This window comes from Panthera onca, chromosome B1, assembly GCF_046562875.1.
Source record: "Panthera onca isolate mPanOnc1 chromosome B1, mPanOnc1 haplotype 2, whole genome shotgun sequence".
In the NCBI taxonomy this organism is placed as follows: Eukaryota; Metazoa; Chordata; class Mammalia; order Carnivora; family Felidae; genus Panthera; species Panthera onca.
This window is the reverse complement of record NC_138342.1, coordinates 195962115-195977194: the sequence shown is the minus strand read 5'-3', so window position 1 is coordinate 195977194 and position 15080 is coordinate 195962115.

Below are 15080 nucleotides of genomic sequence, written 5' to 3'. Positions count from 1 at the left end.
CCGTCTGTTTCCCTCTGTGTCCCTAGGGTTTTCTTAATTCATCTTGCGGATCAAACCTGGTTACTCAGAGCCTGAGGTGTGCTGTGAAGGACAGAGAAGGGTGTTTTTAGGGGGAAATGTCAGCCAGCTAACACACAGAGAAAAAGTTACTTTGAATTGGCAAGTCTTTCTTCGATGCTCTGCAAGCTTGCTTTTCCCTGCTTGTCTACTTTTTCCCCAGGTCTCTTGCAGATGTTAGAGGAAGTACCATTGGTTTCCTGCTCTGTTTTCTTCTTCCTACTCACCCCACATCATCTCGCATTTCTGCTCACTATAACCCTAAGTGATAAAATTGACCGTCTCTACAGGGCTCCAGTAAGGGCCGTGTTGATGGCTTACTCGGTTGAGGAGGCTGGTTGCTCATGGAGAGACATCTTGAGAATGATCAGGGCGGTTTTCTTTTTCTGGCGATGCTTAAGGACTGAGCTGAAGAGCATTGGGGACCGGAGGTCATTGTTACAGACCGACTACATACTAAGAGGAACTCGAGTCAAGAGCCTCAACCGAGAATGTTTTGCTTTTATTGAAATGCTAGTAATCAACTAAATGAGAGTGAGGGCCTGAGATTATTTATGTTTGCAGGACTACGTCTGTCACGAAAGAAAAAGGGAGTATGTTCACTATGGTGCTGAGAATGATTCAGAAGTTTTTGGATGGAAAACAGTGAACAAATCAAGCGAGCTGCAGTCTTGCCTCGTGGAAGTCACGATCCCCTCTGGCAGGTCAGAAACATTTCTTGTCTTTGCTTTTCATTCTGTGAAGAATTAGCAGAGAGCCCTGGCTTAAACCACAACATTTTGTTTGGTGGTTTTATGTCACCGTGATATCCTGATATCACACTACGACACGGTGATAAAGTCCATAAGGCAAAGAACTCAAGTTTAACTCCCTGCAGCCCCTTTCTGCCTCGTCCATGTAAGTAATTACCCGCTTTCCTCTTTAATCTGACCTCTGGACGTGGTTTCTTCCTCTTAACAAAGTTTCCAGACCGGTGTCCTTGTCTCAGAAATACGGGCAGCGTTTTATATTTTAACTCTGATTCAAATTCTCTCAACGTGGTAAAAAGATACAGGTGATTCATCAGGGAAAACAAGAACAGTTGTACATTTAAAACATTTAATAATAAGCTTTCATGACACAAATAATGAAAGTCAGAAACTGCAGGCCGTTCCGTGTAATCAAAAGGCTTTGGGGCGCCTGGGGGGCTCAGTGGGTTGAGCGTCCGACTTCGGCTCAGGTCATCATCTCTCGGTCTGTGAGTTGGAGCCCCGCGTCGGGCTCTGTGCTGACAGCTCAGAGCCTGGAGCCTGCTTCAGATTCTGTGTCTCCCTCTCTCTCTGCCCTTCCCCTGCTCATGCTCTGTCTCTCTCTCTGTCTCTCTCTCAGGAATAAATGAACATTAATTTTTTTTTTAAAGGCTTTGAATGAGCACACAGGCACTTCAGCCTCCTCTCACCACCTCAGGACACAAAAACATAAACACAAAGACACACGTGGTCACCAGATATTAACCAGTCATTGTCCCAGATATCTCCTTAAGGCAGTGACAGCGCCGTCTTTCTGAGATATGACCTCCTGTCTGACGATGTGAACCAACCAAACAAACAGAGGAAAACTCAGGTGTCATGAGGAACACCTTCCATTCTCATATCCAGATGTAGAAGGAAATCAGGTAGAGCACAACATCGACCATCTCAGTTGGTCTTCTCTAAAAGCAAAAGTTGACATGTGCATGGGAATCTTTCAGCCAATTTGGCAGGAAAAAAAAAAATCCAGTTCAGATATTTCACGAGAATTCTACCTGTCTTTAAAAACGTTCTTGGAGCCCCATCAGTGACAAGAAATACCTTTCAAGCCCTCCCTCCAGCTCTGTCACATTTACTAGGTGACATTTTCTTCTACTTCACATAAGTTATCTGACACAGTAGTGTATCAGCAATATACTACAGGGAAGATAATTGGAATCAAGAAAGCTAATCCATCCACCTTTCTGCTTCAGCTGTCAGAGGGAAAAAAATGAAGTTAGAGCAAATACTTTTAAAAGCACAACAGGAGAATGTCAGTTTCCTGACTCAGCACCCCAAACAAAAATGGCAGCTCTGTTCCCGGGGCTCTGAGAACGGGCCGCTTCCGGCCTCCTCCGGGGCCATAATGTGCTGCCTCCGCTACCTGGAACGGAAGTGGTGGGAAAGGATAGTGTGACACCCTCGGGGCATAATGTGCTTATGTGCTTCTGCTGCTACCTCGAACGGAAGTTGTGGTCAGGCAAATGTGACACATCCGCCCCAGCTTCCAAGTAAGGATAGATGCCCTGCCTGAGAGTATACTATCCTATAAATTGGGCCGAGCTGAAGTCTAAAACTAGGACGTTGGTCCAACAGAGCTAAAGTTTCAGCAGAGTGATTTCAAATGCAAGAAAGAGCAATGATTTTCACCCAAGTCGTGTAGAAAGCAACGTCCCTCGGCCACAGTGTTAATCCGGGAGCAAAGTAGACCCGGGCAGAGTCTTGCCAAAGCAATATCCGCACCCCCCACCCCCCATCTTCCTCATGCCCTGAAGCAAAGATTATATTATATTAGACAGAAACAAACCTACCGATTATAGAAATGTCCCTCGATGGAAAACCAAAGAAGAAAAAAAAAAAATCTGACTTGATGAATGTATCGTTTCTGTTTCTGTCACGTCAAGATGTGACTCTGAAGGTGTAGTTATTTTGCTGAGTGCATCTTGGAAGGAGTAATTATTTTGCTGAGGAAAATCCCCACCAGATATTTCTTTCTTTCTTTCTTTCTTTCTTTCTTTCTTTCTTTCTTTCTTTCCTTCCTTCCTTCCTTCCTTCCTTCTTTCCTTCTTTCTTTCTTTCTGTCTTTCTGTCTTTCTTTCTGTCTTTCTTTCTTTCTTTCTTTCTTTCTTTCTTTCTTTCTTTCTTCTCCCTCTCCCTCCCAGAAGTCCCTGACTTGGGTACATCTAACTGTACCAACATGTTGGACATGGGCGTTCTGAAGTTGAAGGATAGTCTCACTGTAGAGCAAACATCTCAATACCCACTGGGCTAGCGGCCACTGTGTGAAGAGATTCCCTTCTTGAAGGGTGTCAGAATGCCACGGGGCTGGTGACATGGGGTAGAAGGGGATGCCCCCTAAGTTCACCCCATCCTGCCATTGCTGCTTCGTACCTGGCTGAGCCAGGGGAGACGTGGTTACGTTCTGAAGTTGATTCACAAGAGTCCGTGAGTTAAATAAAAGAGAAGGCTCAGATTCCTTTACTTTATTTTCTAGTTTGATACTAAAGTACTTAAATGGGAAAAATCCAGGGAGAAGATTTGTACAAGGAAACTTGAAATTTAATATTTTACCGGCCGAGGTCAGAACCCTGTTTAATGTCAAGGTGGCATCCTGTTCTCTGTCACATTTGCACAAAACACCTGAGCCGTGAATTATTGCAGACTGTCACATCTTCTTAATTGTCATACACCGATGTAAACAGAGACCATTTGTGTCACTCGTAGATGTGTTTTTATTATTAGAGCTTTAATACAGCTAATTCTCTTTCTAATTTCAAGCTCAAGAAAGCAAGATGTATTTGCCTCCAGGTACGAAGAGCAGTTAGGAAGCCTGCCTTCCCCCTGCCTTTTAAGCTGTAAATCAATCTCATCCTGTCTCAGCTACCGCAGCGTCCTATGCATTTGCAAAATTCCCTGATGACCAGTCCCAAGGCTGCTCCGCCTAAGAGTTTTATTGCTTCCTTCCTTCTCTTTTATATGAAAATATCTATTGGTTCCCTACTAAGGTCAAAGCCTTACATCGGAACTGGGAGGATGATAGTTAACACTGAAACAGTGCCCACACTGATGTGGAAGAGTTGGGGTTTGGAGTTGATGACCAAGAAAGAATTCTTGTGATGTCTTCAGGGCAAAACGGTGCTTTTTCTGAAAGCCTGGGGACAGGACCCGTGGGCAGAAAGAGCTGCACTGGGGTGCTGAGGGGTGGCTGAGTATATACGTCCAGGTTGGGAGGGAGTTAGGGATAGCACAGGCCTTTAGGGAATTTGGGAAATAAGGTTTCCAGGACCTGAGGTTAGCTGTTGTTGGAATAAGGTCATTTGATACTGTCCGGTAAAACCTCAGTCATGAGACCCTTCAGAGGTCTCTGAGTGGGCCATATGCTTGGAGAATAATTGCTAACATATATCTTGGGGGTGGGGGGGTGGGTAGAGATAAAGGAAGTCTCCAAAGGGATTTTGTTATGCTAAAGAAGTCTCACAGGATCCTGGGGGGTTGGGCCAAGATTGCCTTTTGCCCTTAGAGAAGTGTCAGCATCCGGGCAGCTGAGCTCCCAGAGGGAGGTCACTCTGCCGGTTTCAAGAACTTGTCATTTCAAACCATGTTAAAGACCAGCGCTCTATCCTGACACCAATGTCACTGTGAAAAAATTATATCTGTTCTCACGTTCGGGTTATTGTAATTCAGTCCGGCTGAATTTTTGAGAATGGATCTGAAAAGAGCCATGAGTAGAAGTTGGAAGATCAGTTAGGTAGCTTTTGGAATAATCTCCATGAGAGAAATGACGGCCAGTCTAAGGAGTTGCCGGTCAGTCTCGGTCAGGAGAGGCATGTGCGGATGTGAAATATGAAGGAGATAAATTGGATTGATTTCATATTTGGTGACAGACCAGAGAATATCAATGTCTTGAACAATTGGGTGAATGGTGCCGCCATCTTCTGAGACAGGAAACGTGGAGGAAGGAACATATTTGATGAGAACAGTGAGTGCCACGTGTACCTGATGAGTTTGGAATGATTGTGAACTCCCAGTTGACTTTTCCAATAGGTGTGTTTATCTATGAGTCCAAGTTTGAGAGAGAGCGAGATGGATGGATGGATGGATGGATGGATGGATGGATGGCAGGAGAAACAGATGAAGAGTCTTCAGTTTGTAGCTGAGACTTGGAGTCAGATGAGTGGATGAGATAACTGAGGAAAAGCGTGGAAGAGGATGAAAAGGCCAGGGCAGGGCTCGGAGGAAGACAGACATTCAAGGTAGAGGCATAAGAAGAGAAATCTGAGAAGCATCTAGAGGAGCAAAAGCAAACGAGGAGAGTGTCACCACAGAAGCGCCACTGGCTTTGGCCCGCTCCTTCCAGCCCCTGGGCTGCTGTTACCTGCAGCTCATGTCTGGCTTGTCCGGCTTCTGCTGTAAGTACGTCGTAGTCACGGGCTTCGTTAAAGTCCTCAGTGATTTCTGTGACCCTAAGCTCAAAGGATATTATTCTTCCCCTACACTCCATCCTTTTAGAAATGCATTCTCTTTTCTCTTGCACCAGTGTGAGGAGAAAAACAAGTGAAAAACAAGAGGCCTGGTTCTCCTCTTGGAGAGATTCCTCCCTGCTTTTTTTCAGCGCATTTCCTTTGGACAACTTGTACCTCCTTGGTCTTCTGTTTGAAAACTTGATGGGCCTTTGGTCAATTTCGCGTGTCTTTCTAAAGGACCTGGGAACCATCTGTTTGAAACGTAAGCCTATAGAGAGACCGGCACCCCCATTTCTAGGTTTGTGGGGGAAGGAGGACCAGGATTTTAGGGGGTGCCTTGCTTCAAACTGCGCAACCACCCCCTGTCAAAAAGATCCAGGAAGTGTGTTCTTTTCCCCTGGATGAAGCCAGTTTGCAAGCCTGGGTGGTCTCCCCCCAGTTACCGGTAAAGTTAGGCTGGACTCCGTGTAACCAGTGGTGCTGGCCGGTCCTCTCACTTAAGGACTAATTATTTATCCTGAGAACCCGTGTGTGATGGGTTGTGTCTGCTTGGCTGTTGGGAAAGGCAGGCTCATGCGCACAGTCTTCTGGCAGCACAGGAACAGGCCTGGGGCTAGAACCTTCCCACGGAGACCTAAGGGGCCCACATAGCTGTGTGGGGTTTATCATCTCGAGTGGGACTGTCTTTCCTTGTTTTGGGCTCCATGAGGGTCCGTTGATCTTCACGCCAACTGTGTGCATCATATGACACCTGTCCAAGCCTCCTGCTCTATTTGTCCTCTGTGAAGGGGGGGACGGGGCCCTTTCACTGCACCCGTGGAGGGGTGCACGCAGGCATATCGCCCTGTGGTGGCTGCAGTGGGCAGAAGTGTTGGGACATTTGCTCCTGGTGGCTGCCATGGTGATGATCTTTGCTGTCTCCCCTGCAGCTGGAATCTTCCCCTGGGGTCGCCGAACCACGCGGGGGTCCCAGTTCTCTAAGGATTGGTGGCCGGTGCCGGGGATTAGCTGGATACAAGAGTGAGGTCCCGTTCTGCCTCGGCAACTCCGTAGCGGATTGCCCGCCATGTGCAGCCCTCTCTGGTTTAACGCTTACTCAGTAATAAGGATTTTCTTTCCCTGCTCACTTCATGGAGAGGATTCCTGGGTTGTGAGGAGGTTTTGTTTTTACGCTCCCACCATTGGTTACCACCAGCCTTTCTCCTCCATTCTGGGCATACCGCCCTGCTTTCTGCCGCCTGTTTTTCCCACAAACGCAAATGATTTTCCAGATGTGAATCTGACAACATTAAACCAAGGTCCTTCTCTTTCCCCATGTCTCTTGCTTAAAATACTTCAATGACTCTTACGATACAAATGAAAACAAGGAAGACGGTTCACAAAGGCCCGCAATCTTGGGCTTCCCATTGTCACACACATCTCCCCATGCTCTCAAAGTCTGGAAAACTCTGCATTTCTCAGCGCTCCCCCCCCCCCCACCTTTTGTCTAATTAACTGTGACTTACCATTATGATATTGACTTAAGTATCACATCTTTGGGGAAACTTGGCTGTCGTCAGGCGAGGTCAGATTTTTGTGGAATAGTGATCAGAGTACTCTTTGCAATCATTTTGATAAACCTACTGCAGATTGTGTTGTGGAATTGGTCGATGGCTGTTTTTCTTCTTCATTTGACTGTCAGCTCCAGGAGGGCACAGTTTTTATGGGTTTTTACTTACCTTTGGATCCCCGTGGCCCAGAGCAGTGCCTCAAATATGGTGGGAGTCCGTGAAATGTTACATCCATCCTGTTTCCCGGTGGAATAAAATGTTTGCATTTGTATACAACAAATGGGAAACATTCAGAAAGTTCTTTTTTTTTTCTTCAGCTTTTGGCTTCCTCTTGAGTTTTAACTATGTGGGTATGTGGCTGAGAGATCACCTGTGACATTGAAATGTGTTTCTTGGGTATTCCATCTGCAAAATCCATATTGACATGTGACAAAATAATGCAAAACTTAGTGGTTTAAAGCAGAAGTTAAGGGGCGCCTGGGTGGCTCAGTTGGTGGCGCATCCGACACTTGGTTTGGACTCAGGTCGTGATCTCACGGGTTCATGAGTTGGAGCCCCGTGTTGGGCTCTGTGCTGACAGTACGGAGCCTACTTGGGACTCTCTCTCTATCCTCCCTCTCTGCCTCTCCCCTGCTCATACACATGCTCTCTCAGTGTCTCTCTCTCTCTCTCTCTCTCTCTCTTTCAAAGATAAATAAATAAACATTAAAAATAACAAAACAGAGTTAAACTTTTTCTGTCAAGGGTCATGCGGTAATATTTTAGACATCTCTTTTGGAATTACTCCATTCTGCTGCAGGAGCCTGAAAGCAGACAGTGACGGTACGTCAACAGATGAGCGTGGCTGTGTTCCGGAACGATTGTACTGCACAGGACAACTCAACTTCGTGTGATTTCCTTGTGTCACAAAATGCCATTGCTACTTTGATTATCTGCAACCATTTAATAATGTAAGGGCCATTCTTAGTTCACAGGCCGTACAGAAACCGTCAGTGGGCTGAATCTGGCTCCTGGGCTGCTGCTCGCCACAATATTTTTTATTACCTTTAATTATTCCGGGGGATAGGAATTAAGACGGAGCTTAGCGGGGCAATTCTCCTGCTCCTCTTGATGTTGGCATGGTCACCTGAGAGCACTCAGCTTGGGGTCTGCTGGCCTGGAGGGTCTGATGTTCCTACGTCTGGCACGATGGTGGGGGTGCCTGGAAGGCGAGGCTCAGATGCCTTGTGGCCGCAGCGTTTACTCCGGCTTGCAGAGGGATTGGGGATGACCCGTCTACATTCTGACGCAGGGCAAGATGTTTTCCAGCGGCAGAATGAGCCAGGTTTTGAGAGGAAGGAATGATGCTCGTCAGCATTCACAGAGCAAAGGGAGCAAGTTTCTTGGTTCCCTCCTAAGAAAGCGCTTACGCGAATGCACACCGTCAGGTTTTGTACACCTGCTCACTTTTCATCTGATCATCTCCTTTTTTCTTCACCCTTCAATTGCCTTTCCTTTTCAGTTCAAAACAAGCCTGCAGAGTAAATGCTGAAGCATAATCCTGTATTAATTTATGGGCCGTGGTGTGTCTTACTAGAAATGAAGCGCTCTGGTCCCATGAAACCCTAATCACTTTCACAGCCAGCAGGTGCCAGAGTTAAAGCATTTCCAGTGAAGTGAACAAGAACATTGAATAAAACCAGCGCTAGGGACTGGACGCATTTCAGTCAGAAAGAGGAAAGTACCGCGCTACTGATCAAAGCTGGCCGGGCAGGCAACTCTATTTGGCTTTAACTCAGTGGGAAAGGCAGTAACTTCAAATCCATGGTCAGATCAATTCCATTTATGAGAGACTTACCCCGTTATTTCTGTATTGCATACCAAGCAGAGAGGTTCTGAGCAGGCTTATGAAAAATCTCCTAGGTGAAAGAGAGATATAAAAATTGTGCCCCGTGCACATTCTTTCAACTATCCCTGACCCTGTGAGCCATTCTCCCAAAGCAGATCAGAATCTCAAAAAGAAGGGAAAGGAACTCCCAGGAAGGCGTCTGTGTTTAGAGTGGACAGCTCTGCCTCCATTACCTGTAGAAAGTTCTTTGTCATACGGCAGAGGCTTTCTGTGGGAAAGCCCTACTTATTAACCACTGGCTAGGACTTGCCCGGATGAAGACAGGTTTGGGGAAAACACACATCTAGATGTGCTGGGATTAATGGATTTCCTGGATATACAGAGGACTGTCAACGATTTTTGTAAAATCCAAGAACAATACATATCATGACATCTGTAAGTGCGTTGTAAATCCCAAATAAGACGAAGACAAGGTTAAAAGTAATATAATTAAGTGTGGTTCTGATGAGCAATTATGCCAATCCAACCAAAACAACTTCTCAAAGCTGGCAAAAAAAAAATTTTTTTGAATATCCTAAACAGCAGAGGGATGTTATGTCCAGCAGAATAGTGATGAGAAATAGAATGGTAAACCAAAAATAATACAGAATCAAGAAATTGCTGATGCAGTGTTAGGTCTGGATTGAGTACCTTGGCAGGAAATGAATCTTCTGGATGATGTCCAGTAATTCTAGAATCCGCTTGCTTTCCCTGAATATAATTTAGGAAGTCATGCAGAATATTGCCCACGTTTTAATTTTTAGTTTAATCTTGATTTTGAATACCAGTTTTTCTTGAAAATGATTTTAAAAGCAGTGTAAAAATAGCTCATTTTTTTCCCCCTGTAAGGTTGCCTTTAATGTCTATGCTAAGTAAATGGCATTTACACACCAGACAAAAAGTAGTTCAGTTAATGCGTAAGTGTGATAGCACAGGGGCTTTAGAATTAAAATATACATGCTAGCATTGACTGTAGTGCCATTTCTAAGTTTATTACGGTATTTAGGAACACCTTGAATTACAAATGGAGTTATAGTCCTACTAGCCAGTGGGACCATCCAAAGCTGCACACAGAAAAACCCGGGAAGCATCTGTGCGTGTTGCGATATGAGCTGAGAAAGGATAGAGAATATCTTCACAAATTTGAGGAAGGGGTGGAAGGAAGAGGGCATGGAAGGACTTTGAACGAAGCCAATATGTACTCAAACATGAATTCTCTGGAACAGACAATAACCCAAGAAGGGGGAAAAAAAGCAGCGCATGGTGTCCGTGCAACAGGTGGTTGCCTGTGTGTGTTTACGCTTCCTCCTTCCCACCGGGTAATGAAATTGTGTCCAGATTTGCAAGATGACGGGAGGAAGGCCTTCAGAAGTTTTTGTATTTGATACTTTCTGTTAGTCTTTCCTGGAAGAATCGCTCCAAGAATGTGTTCTTAGCAAAGACCTCCAATCCCCTTCCTTCTTTCAACCCCTTTTGTCAGAAGCATAACACAAATAATTCAGTTTTGAAAAACAAAGCCCTTCTAAACTCTGACTGCCGGTGGAGGACTTGAAAGCCCTTCTTGTTTTGACAAGTCAGGCTCAGGTAGTGTTTGCGGGCAGGACAGCATGGTTGGTTTTTATCTACATCCAGACATCTTATCCCAGGAAAAGTTTGGTGCCACGAGTTTCAAAAGAAACACTGTCTGGAGTTTTGACAATGGTCTCTGCTGATCACCCTTAACCAATTAAAGAGGACCCACCAGAGACCTTGTTCATAAAAGATTTACAGAAAAGTCACAATGTAGTTGAATTCAAAATGAAGAGTGTAAAAGATAAGTGAGCATTTTTGAATAACAATGTATTCAGTAAAAGACAAAACATATCACCTCAAAATACGATGGAACAGCTTTAAAAAGGATATCTTGGGAGACATTTCTCTCCCCTAACAGCTCTTAAGAATAAACAGATTTCTTCGGGGTTACTTTGAAAGACTAAAAGCACGAACTAGGTAATTGGGTCCACAATTGCCCTGTTCTGAGACAGCACTCCGGGGATCCACACACCCTGCCCCCAAGCAACAGCATCAATTTGGTAGTTTGACAAACAAAAATGTTAGCTTGATTGTCTCTTAGCTGCACTGACGGCAGTAGAGGGAGAAGCTAGTTTATGCCTAAGAGGTATTGCATATGAAGGCCTCGGTTCATTCCACTGGCCGCCACCTGGTAACTGTTAGCTTTTAGAATTTTGCGTGACTTTTGCAAGATTTGATACTTTAGTTTCTTTTTCAGTTGGGGGCAAAGGCGCTAGGATATGAGGCTGTGGCAGGAAATAAGATCCGCAGATTCATAAAATATTGGTTCTGCGGGAGAGAGCCAGCAAGGAAGGAGAATTAAAATGTGTTCAATTCCTATTGTACGCCAGGCATCGTGGTAGGGTGCTTCATAATTTATAGCCACCGCATCAGCCTCGTAAAACATGTAGTAATATCCCTAATTTGACAGATGCGAAGAAGTCAAGTCGTTTCTCCAATGGCACATAGATACTGTGGTAGCAGAAAAAGAGTTCCAATTTCAGGCGCTCAAATCCCAGCGTTGTGTTTTCTCAAATTCACGAGGCTGACTCATCAGGGAGGGAACGTGGCGTATCTCGCTCAGATGCTAATGTGCACATAAGTCAGCTGAGGGTCTTGTGAAAATGCAGGTTCTGAGCCCCTGGGCCTTGGGTGAGACCTGAGATCCTGCATTTTTTCAGTAGCTCCCAGATCATGCCGATGGTGTTTGGTTGGGGGCTGTACTCAGAGTAGCCAGCCTCTAGTTTATCTCACGAGTTCTGTTGTGGAAACCTAAGGCTTAGACATTAAAAGCCTAAGAACGCATAACTAGATCATGGCAGAGCTGAGTTTGAACAGGTCTCAATGCCAAACGATGGTTTGGAGGGCACCCCCCTATTACCCATCAGCCCCCACCAAGGTAGACCCATAAAAATGCACATGTATTCGCTCTGCAACTCAGGTGAACAGCCGGAGCCCCCTTTTCAGTTCCGTTGCTGTCCTTCCCTTCTGTATGGAATTCTGGAGTCGAGCCTTTGTGTTTTCTGGCTTTCAGTTGATGCCTTTTTAGTGTAGCTCAAGTATAGCGGTTCAAAGCCTGAGAGACAAGTAATGGAAGAAGACCATTACGGTTCCTCCACGGTGGGGATCGGAAGCGCAAACGTCCGTGGCCGGGCAAGTAATGTGAAGGAATAAGCAGACCCGGGTGGGTGCCAACACACGGAGAGCGTGTGTCCAGACCCAGAAGGCAGCCCTGCACAGCTCCCGGAAGGGCAAGGAAGGAGGCAGGACTGGGCTGCCATGCAGAATCAGCAAAGGCCTCAACCAACCCCATGGAGACCTTTGAAGCCAGGATCACCATGGCGGTGTAGGTTGGTTTCCAGGCCAAACCAGGAGAGATTCTAATTAATTCAGAAAGGCCGATTCAGCCTAAACTCCTCTACAGCTTAGTCGAGTTTGGATCTCGCTAAACAACGCTGTGTGCATCTTCTTTCGATGATTAATTCCTCTGAGAACAGGTAGGATCCTCTAGGGAATTAGGGGTGGTGTGATGGTGGAGGATCTCCCTGTAGTTGTAAAAGATCAGATGATTTTGTGTCTCTGGTGTTTCCGCTCTTTATTCACTTCCAGCACCAACATCTGGATAAACGAGGCCCCCGAGGCAGCAATATCTGCTTAAATGTTTTTATAAAATGGCGGGTGCTTAGGTGGCTCAGTCAACTGAGTGTCCAACTCTTGATGTCGGCTCTGGTTGTGGTCTCACTGGGATCGAGCCTGAGTTGGGCTACGTGCTGGGCGTGGGGGCTGCTTGGGATCCTCTTTCTCTGTCCCTCCCCCTCTTGCGCGTATGTGCGCGCGCTCTCTCTCTTTCAAAATAAATAAATATTTAAAAAATGTTTTTATAAGACGAACCAGATCTAGCAGAAGAGGTAAACAGGTAAATAGTATCATGAGTTTTTTTCTTTTCTTTTTTTTTTTTTTTTTTTTGCATATTACTTTAAACTGCCAAGGATGCCAGATAATTCAAACATTATCTTACAAGATATGTGTGTGTGTTTGTGTTTGTGTGTGTGTGTGTATTTAATTACCCCAAGAGTAATAATCCCTAGTAAGTGGCTTTAGGTTCTATAATCACAATTCAAAATATAGATTTGTCCTCTGTGCCTCCAAATATCAGAATCAGAGATTGAGTGAATTTATTTTCCATGTCTGTAATTTTGTATACAAGTTAAATTTTTAGAAGCCTAGTGTTATGAACCGAATGTGTCCTCCTCCTGTTACAATCCGTGTGTTGAAATCCAGTCCCCAATTGAATGGAATTGGAAAGCTGAACCTTGTGGAAGTAACCAGGATTAGATGAGGTCATGAAGGTTCCACTCAGCGTCACAAGAGAGCGTGGTTCTACTCTTCTGTCCTCCCTGTGAGAGGACAGCAGGAAGCCTGCCATCTGGAAACCAGGGAGCGGGGCATCACCAGATCCTGGATCTGCGGGCACCTTCTCCTTGAACTTCCTACCTTCCAGAAATGAGAAACAGGTACTTGTTGTTTAAGCCACCCATTCTAGGGTTTTTCGTTACGGTGGCCTGAACTATAACCCCTAGTAACCCACCAAGAACGTGGAATATTGACCGAACAGCATAATTTGTTAAGAGAATGTGGACACTTGGGGTTATCAATTTACCTGAGATCTAATTTCTTGAGAATCTTGTGAAGATATTGGAGGTTATCTGGTGTCATATCTGATTTGGAATTTGTGAACCTTATAATTTACTGATACTGCTGAAGAAGGGGAAGGAAATGAAATACCTGATTCCCGAAGAGCAAAATTAACTGTAGGGGTTGCAGGATGAGCCTGGATGTCAGAGGTAGAGACAGGTGACATGTGCCTGACACTGACTAGCTATGTGGCCTTCTCTCTGAATTATGACTCACTTCTCTCTTAAGCTCAGACTCTTCATCTCCAAAATATGGGAGATCGACTTGGGGATCTCATTCGTGTATTTCATTTTTAAAACTAGAATCCTGCAAACCATGTTTTATATTTACAAAGTGAACTCTAATGAGCTCTCATGTATTATCAAAAAGACAGAGAGAGGGCTAGAGCTGAATAGAAATACTTTTTAAAGATTCTAGCAGGGGAAGGCTTATCATGGAAGCATCCGTGGTCTTCCTTTGTCCTATTTCCACACCCAGTGGCGGTTACTTCCACGTCATTAAGGGGGAGTGATATTTCTGCCTCTTCTATGATTGATCAGGTTTAGATGATGCAGGTTTTGTGTCTGTCACTGTACTTAAATCACTGCAGTCATATTATAGCTTCTTTCTTGGTTACTTATAAACATTTATGCCTTTGTTTCTCGTTTAATTTCCTACCAACAGTGTTCCGATTTTCTGCTTTGTGAGATGAGACTGTTCATCTCCCTCTCCTTTATTTGATCTTTCTTCCCCTTTCCGTTGCCCATCTTCTGGTATTTCTATTTAATCGTACTTTTACCCATGTATGCAAGTATACAGTTAGTCTAGTCTTTAACCATATTAAATTTGTGTGTGTTGTGTGTTGTGTGTTGACATGATGATTCCAACCCTAACACTAGCTTCTCTAGTTCTGCGCACACGTTCATTCAAGGTGTGTAGTGTGTGTGTGTGTGTGTGTGTGTGTGTGTGTGATGTTGTGGAAGGAAAAGCTAAGGCTTAAATGATTCTAATAGCTGAAAATCAACAACAGTGCTTGCGTAATTCCATCGTTATGTGGGGAGGCAGATCAGAGGGCAGCAGAGGTAAGCCTAAGGCATTGGCCTTGTGGCCTCCTACTCCCTTTTAAACGAGGCTTCCTTTTATTCTGCCCTGCTTGGCAGGCTGGGAATGGGGTGTGTGTGTGCGTGGCAGGGAGCTTGCAGAGGGGTCTATATAGGTCCGCTTGTTTTTAACTCTACATTTCGCGGGTGCGCTGTCGTTCCTGACATTTCTGATTTCTTCCTCTTTTTAGAGTTTTGGGAGCACGCCAGTCCTACACCACATCTGCGTATAACCTCCTTCACTCTACATCTTTTGGCATCGCTCTTCCGTCTTCCAAATTTCCAAAACCTCTTCCACTTGTCCCCTTGCGTTTCCTTTGATACTATGGGCTTCCTTCTCTTCCTCTTCCTTTTTAAAGTCATTTTAAAGTAGTAGAGGGAGAGGAAATGAGCATCTTGACTTGTAAGCTCCTGAAAAGGTCTTAAACATGAAGGGGGCATGAGAAGCCAGTCTTTGAATACCAGGCAGCAATTGAGAAATAAACCAGTCACCCGTAAGTGAAATTTCACACGTTAAGTAAGCGGGCTCAGGAACACATTTCGTTGAGGCG